This window comes from Schistocerca piceifrons, unplaced genomic scaffold (genome assembly GCF_021461385.2).
Source record: "Schistocerca piceifrons isolate TAMUIC-IGC-003096 unplaced genomic scaffold, iqSchPice1.1 HiC_scaffold_139, whole genome shotgun sequence".
In the NCBI taxonomy this organism is placed as follows: Eukaryota; Metazoa; Arthropoda; class Insecta; order Orthoptera; family Acrididae; genus Schistocerca; species Schistocerca piceifrons.
The window spans coordinates 22188-35000 of NW_025727224.1; the positions used below are offsets into that span (position 1 = coordinate 22188).

At 50.2% G+C, this 12813-nt stretch overlaps 23 non-coding genes across 23 annotated transcripts; all 23 read left to right on the plus strand.

The window, feature by feature from the left end:
* Positions 1-132: 132 nt before the first annotated feature.
* Positions 133-205, plus strand: Trnaf-gaa. The gene has a single exon. It is a non-coding gene; the product is annotated as a tRNA-Phe (tRNA).
* A 539-nt stretch (positions 206-744) lies between these two features.
* On the plus strand, positions 745-817 carry Trnak-uuu. Its single transcript has one exon. It is a non-coding gene; the product is annotated as a tRNA-Lys (tRNA).
* Positions 818-955: 138 nt separating this feature from the next.
* Positions 956-1037, plus strand: Trnas-cga. Its single transcript has one exon. It is a non-coding gene; the product is annotated as a tRNA-Ser (tRNA).
* Positions 1038-1730: 693 nt separating this feature from the next.
* Trnas-uga lies at positions 1731-1812 on the plus strand. The gene has a single exon. It is a non-coding gene; the product is annotated as a tRNA-Ser (tRNA).
* A 599-nt stretch (positions 1813-2411) lies between these two features.
* Trnaf-gaa lies at positions 2412-2484 on the plus strand. The gene has a single exon. It is a non-coding gene; the product is annotated as a tRNA-Phe (tRNA).
* A 539-nt stretch (positions 2485-3023) lies between these two features.
* Positions 3024-3096, plus strand: Trnak-uuu. Its single transcript has one exon. It is a non-coding gene; the product is annotated as a tRNA-Lys (tRNA).
* Positions 3097-3234: 138 nt separating this feature from the next.
* On the plus strand, positions 3235-3316 carry Trnas-cga. Its single transcript has one exon. It is a non-coding gene; the product is annotated as a tRNA-Ser (tRNA).
* A 693-nt stretch (positions 3317-4009) lies between these two features.
* Trnas-uga lies at positions 4010-4091 on the plus strand. The gene has a single exon. It is a non-coding gene; the product is annotated as a tRNA-Ser (tRNA).
* Positions 4092-4690: 599 nt separating this feature from the next.
* Trnaf-gaa lies at positions 4691-4763 on the plus strand. Its single transcript has one exon. It is a non-coding gene; the product is annotated as a tRNA-Phe (tRNA).
* Positions 4764-5302: 539 nt separating this feature from the next.
* On the plus strand, positions 5303-5375 carry Trnak-uuu. Its single transcript has one exon. It is a non-coding gene; the product is annotated as a tRNA-Lys (tRNA).
* A 138-nt stretch (positions 5376-5513) lies between these two features.
* On the plus strand, positions 5514-5595 carry Trnas-cga. The gene has a single exon. It is a non-coding gene; the product is annotated as a tRNA-Ser (tRNA).
* Positions 5596-6288: 693 nt separating this feature from the next.
* Trnas-uga lies at positions 6289-6370 on the plus strand. The gene has a single exon. It is a non-coding gene; the product is annotated as a tRNA-Ser (tRNA).
* A 599-nt stretch (positions 6371-6969) lies between these two features.
* Positions 6970-7042, plus strand: Trnaf-gaa. The gene has a single exon. It is a non-coding gene; the product is annotated as a tRNA-Phe (tRNA).
* Positions 7043-7581: 539 nt separating this feature from the next.
* On the plus strand, positions 7582-7654 carry Trnak-uuu. The gene has a single exon. It is a non-coding gene; the product is annotated as a tRNA-Lys (tRNA).
* Positions 7655-7792: 138 nt separating this feature from the next.
* Trnas-cga lies at positions 7793-7874 on the plus strand. Its single transcript has one exon. It is a non-coding gene; the product is annotated as a tRNA-Ser (tRNA).
* Positions 7875-8567: 693 nt separating this feature from the next.
* Trnas-uga lies at positions 8568-8649 on the plus strand. Its single transcript has one exon. It is a non-coding gene; the product is annotated as a tRNA-Ser (tRNA).
* A 599-nt stretch (positions 8650-9248) lies between these two features.
* Trnaf-gaa lies at positions 9249-9321 on the plus strand. Its single transcript has one exon. It is a non-coding gene; the product is annotated as a tRNA-Phe (tRNA).
* A 539-nt stretch (positions 9322-9860) lies between these two features.
* On the plus strand, positions 9861-9933 carry Trnak-uuu. Its single transcript has one exon. It is a non-coding gene; the product is annotated as a tRNA-Lys (tRNA).
* Positions 9934-10071: 138 nt separating this feature from the next.
* On the plus strand, positions 10072-10153 carry Trnas-cga. The gene has a single exon. It is a non-coding gene; the product is annotated as a tRNA-Ser (tRNA).
* Positions 10154-10846: 693 nt separating this feature from the next.
* On the plus strand, positions 10847-10928 carry Trnas-uga. Its single transcript has one exon. It is a non-coding gene; the product is annotated as a tRNA-Ser (tRNA).
* A 599-nt stretch (positions 10929-11527) lies between these two features.
* On the plus strand, positions 11528-11600 carry Trnaf-gaa. Its single transcript has one exon. It is a non-coding gene; the product is annotated as a tRNA-Phe (tRNA).
* Positions 11601-12139: 539 nt separating this feature from the next.
* Trnak-uuu lies at positions 12140-12212 on the plus strand. Its single transcript has one exon. It is a non-coding gene; the product is annotated as a tRNA-Lys (tRNA).
* Positions 12213-12350: 138 nt separating this feature from the next.
* Trnas-cga lies at positions 12351-12432 on the plus strand. The gene has a single exon. It is a non-coding gene; the product is annotated as a tRNA-Ser (tRNA).
* Positions 12433-12813: the final 381 nt, after the last annotated feature.

Sequence of the window (12813 nt, forward strand, 5' to 3'; positions counted from 1 at the left end):
ATGTGTGTGGGACTTCACTGCATCGGCTGCTCGCCTTTCAGCGTCCCTGTGTCTTATCAGACGAAGGTGACTGTGAAATTGGCAACGAGGCAGAGCTGAACGAACACATGCAAACAGCAACGTTCAATGTCAGCCGAAATAGCTCAGTTGGGAGAGCGTTAGACTGAAGATCTAAAGGTCCCTGGTTCGATCCCGGGTTTCGGCAGGTATTCGTTTTGATGCGACGCCAATGGAATTGCTCTGCGTTGGTGATAATGCAACTACAGCTGACAACAAAAATGACTCTCTGCTGTAGCAGTTCTGGTTGTCTAGTGCATGCCATAAGACGAACTCACTAGAAAACTAACTCCCTTTGAAGCAAAAGAATCAAAAAAGCCCTACCGACTGCGTTCCTTTTTCTGTGTCAGGTGGTGAAGAACGTCTTCAACGGAACCGTGAAATGAGCGAAAACGTGGGAAACATTGCATTCGAAATGCTTGCGAATTTTCCAATTGCCCAGTGAGTGTCGACAAAACACGTCAATTCTCTGCTCCAACGTATGAGACGTAACAACTGGTGCAATTTGTTGTTGCATCGTGTGCCAGCAGTCTTCGATAGTGTGTTACGAGCTTAGCGCGATAAGTTTGCAGACAGCATTTAGGCGACGTTTTATTAGTAACGGCCCCATGCAACGATTGCACAACAGTAAAGGACATGAGTCAATGTATAGTTGTGCATCGTGGGAGGTTTCACAGCGTCGTGCGAGCCCGGATAGCTCAGTCGGTAGAGCATTAGGCTTTTAACCTAAGGGTCCAGGGTTCAAGTCCCTGTCCGGGCGGAAATTTTAAAACTTTGGTAGCGATTCGTCTGGTAGCGGTGGAAACGCTACGGAAAATAATGCAGCTACGCCGTTTTCTGACACCACAGTGCTTCAAACGGTAGCATTTGCATGTGTCGGGACAACGCCGCGCTACCGGCAGTCGTGGCCGAGTGGTTAAGGCGTCTGACTCGAAATCAGATTCCCTCTGGGAGCGTAGGTTCGAATCCTACCGGCTGCGTGCGATTTTGCGTAAAGAGAGGAGCAAAAATTTTCGCACACATGTGACATGCGTGGGCGAATGCGGGTGCAAACCAGTGACGCCATTCTCAACAAGACGAAAGTTTCCGTTTAAGACTACTGAGTTTCGCGACGACCGCTGCTTACTGTGGCCATCGGTTCACCTCGCACTGACGCTGGGACTGCAGAAAGCCGTCGCTGAGATCGTGAGTACACAGATGTGCTCGAAAGTGTTGGACAGAGCGAACATTCAATTCTTTTTAAGAATCGCAATTGAATCATTCGAGTGCGGCGAAGGCAGTGGTGCAGCGTTTCTTTTCTTAAGATCTCGCAGCTGCTTGGAGGTATGTCCATCGTTTTAAGACGACAGAAAACTAGCGTCAGCGGTGCGTCAGTGGGAAGTCGGTGAAGTCGCCATTGGAGCCATAAGCCAGTAATTACAACATGCGAATCACTCGCTCACCACGCAGCTGTACGATAATGCTCGTGCGTGGGCCCGCATAGCTGAGTCGGTAGAGCGTTAGGTTTTCAACCAAAGGGTCCTGGGTTCAAGTCCCCGTCTGGGCGAAAATTAATACACTTTCGTAACGGCTAATGGAAACCCTACAGGAAAGAGTGAGGCCACGCCGCTTTCTGCCATCAGATTGCTTCTAAAGATGGCGGTTTCACTTGTCGGGAGTCGCTTCTGCCACCGGCAGTCGTGGCCGAGTGGTTAAGGCGTCTGACTTGAAATCAGATTCCCTCTGGGAGCGTAGGTTCGAGTCCTGCCGACTGCGAAAATTTTCTCTCTCTCAAAAGATGGACGTTCAGGTGCATCCTAGCAGTTGCGTCACTACTAAACACATGGGTCACCAGTTATTTGATCCAGGGCGCAGCGTTACAGTCGCGCCCAGAAGCCGCAGCTCATCTCCTCGTCTCACAGCCGCCCACCGGGTGTTAGTACAAGTGTCGCCTCACTGGGCAGTGCGGATGTGTCCTTTTTAGCTTGCAGACGATGACGTGTAGCAATTTACGAGCTAACGCAAGTCGAATGTTTTACCGTGTGTATCTGCTAGATACTGCCTCTCATACGGTGGAGAGGCTCACTCCTTCTTGTGTCTCGTTCTCTGCACACGAGTTGCCCCTGGCATCGACATAGCACGGGTTTTCTAGCGTCAGCGCGGCGTCACGTGAAGTCAGCGAAGTGAATATTACACGAGTCGAGTCGACATGTTTGCTTGTTACGATGATGGAAGCAGAAGAAATGTGTGTGGGACTTCACTGCATCGGCTGCTCGCCTTTCAGCGTCCCTGTGTCTTATCAGACGAAGGTGACTGTGAAATTGGCAACGAGGCAGAGCTGAACGAACACATGCAAACAGCAACGTTCAATGTCAGCCGAAATAGCTCAGTTGGGAGAGCGTTAGACTGAAGATCTAAAGGTCCCTGGTTCGATCCCGGGTTTCGGCAGGTATTCGTTTTGATGCGACGCCAATGGAATTGCTCTGCGTTGGTGATAATGCAACTACAGCTGACAACAAAAATGACTCTCTGCTGTAGCAGTTCTGGTTGTCTAGTGCATGCCATAAGACGAACTCACTAGAAAACTAACTCCCTTTGAAGCAAAAGAATCAAAAAAGCCCTACCGACTGCGTTCCTTTTTCTGTGTCAGGTGGTGAAGAACGTCTTCAACGGAACCGTGAAATGAGCGAAAACGTGGGAAACATTGCATTCGAAATGCTTGCGAATTTTCCAATTGCCCAGTGAGTGTCGACAAAACACGTCAATTCTCTGCTCCAACGTATGAGACGTAACAACTGGTGCAATTTGTTGTTGCATCGTGTGCCAGCAGTCTTCGATAGTGTGTTACGAGCTTAGCGCGATAAGTTTGCAGACAGCATTTAGGCGACGTTTTATTAGTAACGGCCCCATGCAACGATTGCACAACAGTAAAGGACATGAGTCAATGTATAGTTGTGCATCGTGGGAGGTTTCACAGCGTCGTGCGAGCCCGGATAGCTCAGTCGGTAGAGCATTAGGCTTTTAACCTAAGGGTCCAGGGTTCAAGTCCCTGTCCGGGCGGAAATTTTAAAACTTTGGTAGCGATTCGTCTGGTAGCGGTGGAAACGCTACGGAAAATAATGCAGCTACGCCGTTTTCTGACACCACAGTGCTTCAAACGGTAGCATTTGCATGTGTCGGGACAACGCCGCGCTACCGGCAGTCGTGGCCGAGTGGTTAAGGCGTCTGACTCGAAATCAGATTCCCTCTGGGAGCGTAGGTTCGAATCCTACCGGCTGCGTGCGATTTTGCGTAAAGAGAGGAGCAAAAATTTTCGCACACATGTGACATGCGTGGGCGAATGCGGGTGCAAACCAGTGACGCCATTCTCAACAAGACGAAAGTTTCCGTTTAAGACTACTGAGTTTCGCGACGACCGCTGCTTACTGTGGCCATCGGTTCACCTCGCACTGACGCTGGGACTGCAGAAAGCCGTCGCTGAGATCGTGAGTACACAGATGTGCTCGAAAGTGTTGGACAGAGCGAACATTCAATTCTTTTTAAGAATCGCAATTGAATCATTCGAGTGCGGCGAAGGCAGTGGTGCAGCGTTTCTTTTCTTAAGATCTCGCAGCTGCTTGGAGGTATGTCCATCGTTTTAAGACGACAGAAAACTAGCGTCAGCGGTGCGTCAGTGGGAAGTCGGTGAAGTCGCCATTGGAGCCATAAGCCAGTAATTACAACATGCGAATCACTCGCTCACCACGCAGCTGTACGATAATGCTCGTGCGTGGGCCCGCATAGCTGAGTCGGTAGAGCGTTAGGTTTTCAACCAAAGGGTCCTGGGTTCAAGTCCCCGTCTGGGCGAAAATTAATACACTTTCGTAACGGCTAATGGAAACCCTACAGGAAAGAGTGAGGCCACGCCGCTTTCTGCCATCAGATTGCTTCTAAAGATGGCGGTTTCACTTGTCGGGAGTCGCTTCTGCCACCGGCAGTCGTGGCCGAGTGGTTAAGGCGTCTGACTTGAAATCAGATTCCCTCTGGGAGCGTAGGTTCGAGTCCTGCCGACTGCGAAAATTTTCTCTCTCTCAAAAGATGGACGTTCAGGTGCATCCTAGCAGTTGCGTCACTACTAAACACATGGGTCACCAGTTATTTGATCCAGGGCGCAGCGTTACAGTCGCGCCCAGAAGCCGCAGCTCATCTCCTCGTCTCACAGCCGCCCACCGGGTGTTAGTACAAGTGTCGCCTCACTGGGCAGTGCGGATGTGTCCTTTTTAGCTTGCAGACGATGACGTGTAGCAATTTACGAGCTAACGCAAGTCGAATGTTTTACCGTGTGTATCTGCTAGATACTGCCTCTCATACGGTGGAGAGGCTCACTCCTTCTTGTGTCTCGTTCTCTGCACACGAGTTGCCCCTGGCATCGACATAGCACGGGTTTTCTAGCGTCAGCGCGGCGTCACGTGAAGTCAGCGAAGTGAATATTACACGAGTCGAGTCGACATGTTTGCTTGTTACGATGATGGAAGCAGAAGAAATGTGTGTGGGACTTCACTGCATCGGCTGCTCGCCTTTCAGCGTCCCTGTGTCTTATCAGACGAAGGTGACTGTGAAATTGGCAACGAGGCAGAGCTGAACGAACACATGCAAACAGCAACGTTCAATGTCAGCCGAAATAGCTCAGTTGGGAGAGCGTTAGACTGAAGATCTAAAGGTCCCTGGTTCGATCCCGGGTTTCGGCAGGTATTCGTTTTGATGCGACGCCAATGGAATTGCTCTGCGTTGGTGATAATGCAACTACAGCTGACAACAAAAATGACTCTCTGCTGTAGCAGTTCTGGTTGTCTAGTGCATGCCATAAGACGAACTCACTAGAAAACTAACTCCCTTTGAAGCAAAAGAATCAAAAAAGCCCTACCGACTGCGTTCCTTTTTCTGTGTCAGGTGGTGAAGAACGTCTTCAACGGAACCGTGAAATGAGCGAAAACGTGGGAAACATTGCATTCGAAATGCTTGCGAATTTTCCAATTGCCCAGTGAGTGTCGACAAAACACGTCAATTCTCTGCTCCAACGTATGAGACGTAACAACTGGTGCAATTTGTTGTTGCATCGTGTGCCAGCAGTCTTCGATAGTGTGTTACGAGCTTAGCGCGATAAGTTTGCAGACAGCATTTAGGCGACGTTTTATTAGTAACGGCCCCATGCAACGATTGCACAACAGTAAAGGACATGAGTCAATGTATAGTTGTGCATCGTGGGAGGTTTCACAGCGTCGTGCGAGCCCGGATAGCTCAGTCGGTAGAGCATTAGGCTTTTAACCTAAGGGTCCAGGGTTCAAGTCCCTGTCCGGGCGGAAATTTTAAAACTTTGGTAGCGATTCGTCTGGTAGCGGTGGAAACGCTACGGAAAATAATGCAGCTACGCCGTTTTCTGACACCACAGTGCTTCAAACGGTAGCATTTGCATGTGTCGGGACAACGCCGCGCTACCGGCAGTCGTGGCCGAGTGGTTAAGGCGTCTGACTCGAAATCAGATTCCCTCTGGGAGCGTAGGTTCGAATCCTACCGGCTGCGTGCGATTTTGCGTAAAGAGAGGAGCAAAAATTTTCGCACACATGTGACATGCGTGGGCGAATGCGGGTGCAAACCAGTGACGCCATTCTCAACAAGACGAAAGTTTCCGTTTAAGACTACTGAGTTTCGCGACGACCGCTGCTTACTGTGGCCATCGGTTCACCTCGCACTGACGCTGGGACTGCAGAAAGCCGTCGCTGAGATCGTGAGTACACAGATGTGCTCGAAAGTGTTGGACAGAGCGAACATTCAATTCTTTTTAAGAATCGCAATTGAATCATTCGAGTGCGGCGAAGGCAGTGGTGCAGCGTTTCTTTTCTTAAGATCTCGCAGCTGCTTGGAGGTATGTCCATCGTTTTAAGACGACAGAAAACTAGCGTCAGCGGTGCGTCAGTGGGAAGTCGGTGAAGTCGCCATTGGAGCCATAAGCCAGTAATTACAACATGCGAATCACTCGCTCACCACGCAGCTGTACGATAATGCTCGTGCGTGGGCCCGCATAGCTGAGTCGGTAGAGCGTTAGGTTTTCAACCAAAGGGTCCTGGGTTCAAGTCCCCGTCTGGGCGAAAATTAATACACTTTCGTAACGGCTAATGGAAACCCTACAGGAAAGAGTGAGGCCACGCCGCTTTCTGCCATCAGATTGCTTCTAAAGATGGCGGTTTCACTTGTCGGGAGTCGCTTCTGCCACCGGCAGTCGTGGCCGAGTGGTTAAGGCGTCTGACTTGAAATCAGATTCCCTCTGGGAGCGTAGGTTCGAGTCCTGCCGACTGCGAAAATTTTCTCTCTCTCAAAAGATGGACGTTCAGGTGCATCCTAGCAGTTGCGTCACTACTAAACACATGGGTCACCAGTTATTTGATCCAGGGCGCAGCGTTACAGTCGCGCCCAGAAGCCGCAGCTCATCTCCTCGTCTCACAGCCGCCCACCGGGTGTTAGTACAAGTGTCGCCTCACTGGGCAGTGCGGATGTGTCCTTTTTAGCTTGCAGACGATGACGTGTAGCAATTTACGAGCTAACGCAAGTCGAATGTTTTACCGTGTGTATCTGCTAGATACTGCCTCTCATACGGTGGAGAGGCTCACTCCTTCTTGTGTCTCGTTCTCTGCACACGAGTTGCCCCTGGCATCGACATAGCACGGGTTTTCTAGCGTCAGCGCGGCGTCACGTGAAGTCAGCGAAGTGAATATTACACGAGTCGAGTCGACATGTTTGCTTGTTACGATGATGGAAGCAGAAGAAATGTGTGTGGGACTTCACTGCATCGGCTGCTCGCCTTTCAGCGTCCCTGTGTCTTATCAGACGAAGGTGACTGTGAAATTGGCAACGAGGCAGAGCTGAACGAACACATGCAAACAGCAACGTTCAATGTCAGCCGAAATAGCTCAGTTGGGAGAGCGTGAGACTGAAGATCTAAAGGTCCCTGGTTCGATCCCGGGTTTCGGCAGGTATTCGTTTTGATGCGACGCCAATGGAATTGCTCTGCGTTGGTGATAATGCAACTACAGCTGACAACAAAAATGACTCTCTGCTGTAGCAGTTCTGGTTGTCTAGTGCATGCCATAAGACGAACTCACTAGAAAACTAACTCCCTTTGAAGCAAAAGAATCAAAAAAGCCCTACCGACTGCGTTCCTTTTTCTGTGTCAGGTGGTGAAGAACGTCTTCAACGGAACCGTGAAATGAGCGAAAACGTGGGAAACATTGCATTCGAAATGCTTGCGAATTTTCCAATTGCCCAGTGAGTGTCGACAAAACACGTCAATTCTCTGCTCCAACGTATGAGACGTAACAACTGGTGCAATTTGTTGTTGCATCGTGTGCCAGCAGTCTTCGATAGTGTGTTACGAGCTTAGCGCGATAAGTTTGCAGACAGCATTTAGGCGACGTTTTATTAGTAACGGCCCCATGCAACGATTGCACAACAGTAAAGGACATGAGTCAATGTATAGTTGTGCATCGTGGGAGGTTTCACAGCGTCGTGCGAGCCCGGATAGCTCAGTCGGTAGAGCATTAGGCTTTTAACCTAAGGGTCCAGGGTTCAAGTCCCTGTCCGGGCGGAAATTTTAAAACTTTGGTAGCGATTCGTCTGGTAGCGGTGGAAACGCTACGGAAAATAATGCAGCTACGCCGTTTTCTGACACCACAGTGCTTCAAACGGTAGCATTTGCATGTGTCGGGACAACGCCGCGCTACCGGCAGTCGTGGCCGAGTGGTTAAGGCGTCTGACTCGAAATCAGATTCCCTCTGGGAGCGTAGGTTCGAATCCTACCGGCTGCGTGCGATTTTGCGTAAAGAGAGGAGCAAAAATTTTCGCACACATGTGACATGCGTGGGCGAATGCGGGTGCAAACCAGTGACGCCATTCTCAACAAGACGAAAGTTTCCGTTTAAGACTACTGAGTTTCGCGACGACCGCTGCTTACTGTGGCCATCGGTTCACCTCGCACTGACGCTGGGACTGCAGAAAGCCGTCGCTGAGATCGTGAGTACACAGATGTGCTCGAAAGTGTTGGACAGAGCGAACATTCAATTCTTTTTAAGAATCGCAATTGAATCATTCGAGTGCGGCGAAGGCAGTGGTGCAGCGTTTCTTTTCTTAAGATCTCGCAGCTGCTTGGAGGTATGTCCATCGTTTTAAGACGACAGAAAACTAGCGTCAGCGGTGCGTCAGTGGGAAGTCGGTGAAGTCGCCATTGGAGCCATAAGCCAGTAATTACAACATGCGAATCACTCGCTCACCACGCAGCTGTACGATAATGCTCGTGCGTGGGCCCGCATAGCTGAGTCGGTAGAGCGTTAGGTTTTCAACCAAAGGGTCCTGGGTTCAAGTCCCCGTCTGGGCGAAAATTAATACACTTTCGTAACGGCTAATGGAAACCCTACAGGAAAGAGTGAGGCCACGCCGCTTTCTGCCATCAGATTGCTTCTAAAGATGGCGGTTTCACTTGTCGGGAGTCGCTTCTGCCACCGGCAGTCGTGGCCGAGTGGTTAAGGCGTCTGACTTGAAATCAGATTCCCTCTGGGAGCGTAGGTTCGAGTCCTGCCGACTGCGAAAATTTTCTCTCTCTCAAAAGATGGACGTTCAGGTGCATCCTAGCAGTTGCGTCACTACTAAACACATGGGTCACCAGTTATTTGATCCAGGGCGCAGCGTTACAGTCGCGCCCAGAAGCCGCAGCTCATCTCCTCGTCTCACAGCCGCCCACCGGGTGTTAGTACAAGTGTCGCCTCACTGGGCAGTGCGGATGTGTCCTTTTTAGCTTGCAGACGATGACGTGTAGCAATTTACGAGCTAACGCAAGTCGAATGTTTTACCGTGTGTATCTGCTAGATACTGCCTCTCATACGGTGGAGAGGCTCACTCCTTCTTGTGTCTCGTTCTCTGCACACGAGTTGCCCCTGGCATCGACATAGCACGGGTTTTCTAGCGTCAGCGCGGCGTCACGTGAAGTCAGCGAAGTGAATATTACACGAGTCGAGTCGACATGTTTGCTTGTTACGATGATGGAAGCAGAAGAAATGTGTGTGGGACTTCACTGCATCGGCTGCTCGCCTTTCAGCGTCCCTGTGTCTTATCAGACGAAGGTGACTGTGAAATTGGCAACGAGGCAGAGCTGAACGAACACATGCAAACAGCAACGTTCAATGTCAGCCGAAATAGCTCAGTTGGGAGAGCGTTAGACTGAAGATCTAAAGGTCCCTGGTTCGATCCCGGGTTTCGGCAGGTATTCGTTTTGATGCGACGCCAATGGAATTGCTCTGCGTTGGTGATAATGCAACTACAGCTGACAACAAAAATGACTCTCTGCTGTAGCAGTTCTGGTTGTCTAGTGCATGCCATAAGACGAACTCACTAGAAAACTAACTCCCTTTGAAGCAAAAGAATCAAAAAAGCCCTACCGACTGCGTTCCTTTTTCTGTGTCAGGTGGTGAAGAACGTCTTCAACGGAACCGTGAAATGAGCGAAAACGTGGGAAACATTGCATTCGAAATGCTTGCGAATTTTCCAATTGCCCAGTGAGTGTCGACAAAACACGTCAATTCTCTGCTCCAACGTATGAGACGTAACAACTGGTGCAATTTGTTGTTGCATCGTGTGCCAGCAGTCTTCGATAGTGTGTTACGAGCTTAGCGCGATAAGTTTGCAGACAGCATTTAGGCGACGTTTTATTAGTAACGGCCCCATGCAACGATTGCACAACAGTAAAGGACATGAGTCAATGTATAGTTGTGCATCGTGGGAGGTTTCACAGCGTCGTGCGAGCCCGGATAGCTCAGTCGGTAGAGCATTAGGCTTTTAACCTAAGGGTCCAGGGTTCAAGTCCCTGTCCGGGCGGAAATTTTAAAACTTTGGTAGCGATTCGTCTGGTAGCGGTGGAAACGCTACGGAAAATAATGCAGCTACGCCGTTTTCTGACACCACAGTGCTTCAAACGGTAGCATTTGCATGTGTCGGGACAACGCCGCGCTACCGGCAGTCGTGGCCGAGTGGTTAAGGCGTCTGACTCGAAATCAGATTCCCTCTGGGAGCGTAGGTTCGAATCCTACCGGCTGCGTGCGATTTTGCGTAAAGAGAGGAGCAAAAATTTTCGCACACATGTGACATGCGTGGGCGAATGCGGGTGCAAACCAGTGACGCCATTCTCAACAAGACGAAAGTTTCCGTTTAAGACTACTGAGTTTCGCGACGACCGCTGCTTACTGTGGCCATCGGTTCACCTCGCACTGACGCTGGGACTGCAGAAAGCCGTCGCTGAGATCGTGAGTACACAGATGTGCTCGAAAGTGTTGGACAGAGCGAACATTCAATTCTTTTTAAGAATCGCAATTGAATCATTCGAGTGCGGCGAAGGCAGTGGTGCAGCGTTTCTTTTCTTAAGATCTCGCAGCTGCTTGGAGGTATGTCCATCGTTTTAAGACGACAGAAAACTAGCGTCAGCGGTGCGTCAGTGGGAAGTCGGTGAAGTCGCCATTGGAGCCATAAGCCAGTAATTACAACATGCGAATCACTCGCTCACCACGCAGCTGTACGATAATGCTCGTGCGTGGGCCCGCATAGCTGAGTCGGTAGAGCGTTAGGTTTTCAACCAAAGGGTCCTGGGTTCAAGTCCCCGTCTGGGCGAAAATTAATACACTTTCGTAACGGCTAATGGAAACCCTACAGGAAAGAGTGAGGCCACGCCGCTTTCTGCCATCAGATTGCTTCTAAAGATGGCGGTTTCACTTGTCGGGAGTCGCTTCTGCCACCGGCAGTCGTGGCCGAGTGGTTAAGGCGTCTGACTTGAAATCAGATTCCCTCTGGGAGCGTAGGTTCGAGTCCTGCCGACTGCGAAAATTTTCTCTCTCTCAAAAGATGGACGTTCAGGTGCATCCTAGCAGTTGCGTCACTACTAAACACATGGGTCACCAGTTATTTGATCCAGGGCGCAGCGTTACAGTCGCGCCCAGAAGCCGCAGCTCATCTCCTCGTCTCACAGCCGCCCACCGGGTGTTAGTACAAGTGTCGCCTCACTGGGCAGTGCGGATGTGTCCTTTTTAGCTTGCAGACGATGACGTGTAGCAATTTACGAGCTAACGCAAGTCGAATGTTTTACCGTGTGTATCTGCTAGATACTGCCTCTCATACGGTGGAGAGGCTCACTCCTTCTTGTGTCTCGTTCTCTGCACACGAGTTGCCCCTGGCATCGACATAGCACGGGTTTTCTAGCGTCAGCGCGGCGTCACGTGAAGTCAGCGAAGTGAATATTACACGAGTCGAGTCGACATGTTTGCTTGTTACGATGATGGAAGCAGAAGAAATGTGTGTGGGACTTCACTGCATCGGCTGCTCGCCTTTCAGCGTCCCTGTGTCTTATCAGACGAAGGTGACTGTGAAATTGGCAACGAGGCAGAGCTGAACGAACACATGCAAACAGCAACGTTCAATGTCAGCCGAAATAGCTCAGTTGGGAGAGCGTTAGACTGAAGATCTAAAGGTCCCTGGTTCGATCCCGGGTTTCGGCAGGTATTCGTTTTGATGCGACGCCAATGGAATTGCTCTGCGTTGGTGATAATGCAACTACAGCTGACAACAAAAATGACTCTCTGCTGTAGCAGTTCTGGTTGTCTAGTGCATGCCATAAGACGAACTCACTAGAAAACTAACTCCCTTTGAAGCAAAAGAATCAAAAAAGCCCTACCGACTGCGTTCCTTTTTCTGTGTCAGGTGGTGAAGAACGTCTTCAACGGAACCGTGAAATGAGCGAAAACGTGGGAAACATTGCATTCGAAATGCTTGCGAATTTTCCAATTGCCCAGTGAGTGTCGACAAAACACGTCAATTCTCTGCTCCAACGTATGAGACGTAACAACTGGTGCAATTTGTTGTTGCATCGTGTGCCAGCAGTCTTCGATAGTGTGTTACGAGCTTAGCGCGATAAGTTTGCAGACAGCATTTAGGCGACGTTTTATTAGTAACGGCCCCATGCAACGATTGCACAACAGTAAAGGACATGAGTCAATGTATAGTTGTGCATCGTGGGAGGTTTCACAGCGTCGTGCGAGCCCGGATAGCTCAGTCGGTAGAGCATTAGGCTTTTAACCTAAGGGTCCAGGGTTCAAGTCCCTGTCCGGGCGGAAATTTTAAAACTTTGGTAGCGATTCGTCTGGTAGCGGTGGAAACGCTACGGAAAATAATGCAGCTACGCCGTTTTCTGACACCACAGTGCTTCAAACGGTAGCATTTGCATGTGTCGGGACAACGCCGCGCTACCGGCAGTCGTGGCCGAGTGGTTAAGGCGTCTGACTCGAAATCAGATTCCCTCTGGGAGCGTAGGTTCGAATCCTACCGGCTGCGTGCGATTTTGCGTAAAGAGAGGAGCAAAAATTTTCGCACACATGTGACATGCGTGGGCGAATGCGGGTGCAAACCAGTGACGCCATTCTCAACAAGACGAAAGTTTCCGTTTAAGACTACTGAGTTTCGCGACGACCGCTGCTTACTGTGGCCATCGGTTCACCTCGCACTGACGCTGGGACTGCAGAAAGCCGTCGCTGAGATCGTGAGTACACAGATGTGCTCGAAAGTGTTGGACAGAGCGAACATTCAATTCTTTTTAAGAATCGCAATTGAATCATTCGAGTGCGGCGAAGGCAGTGGTGCAGCGTTTCTTTTCTTAAGATCTCGCAGCTGCTTGGAGGTATGTCCATCGTTTTAAGACGACAGAAAACTAGCGTC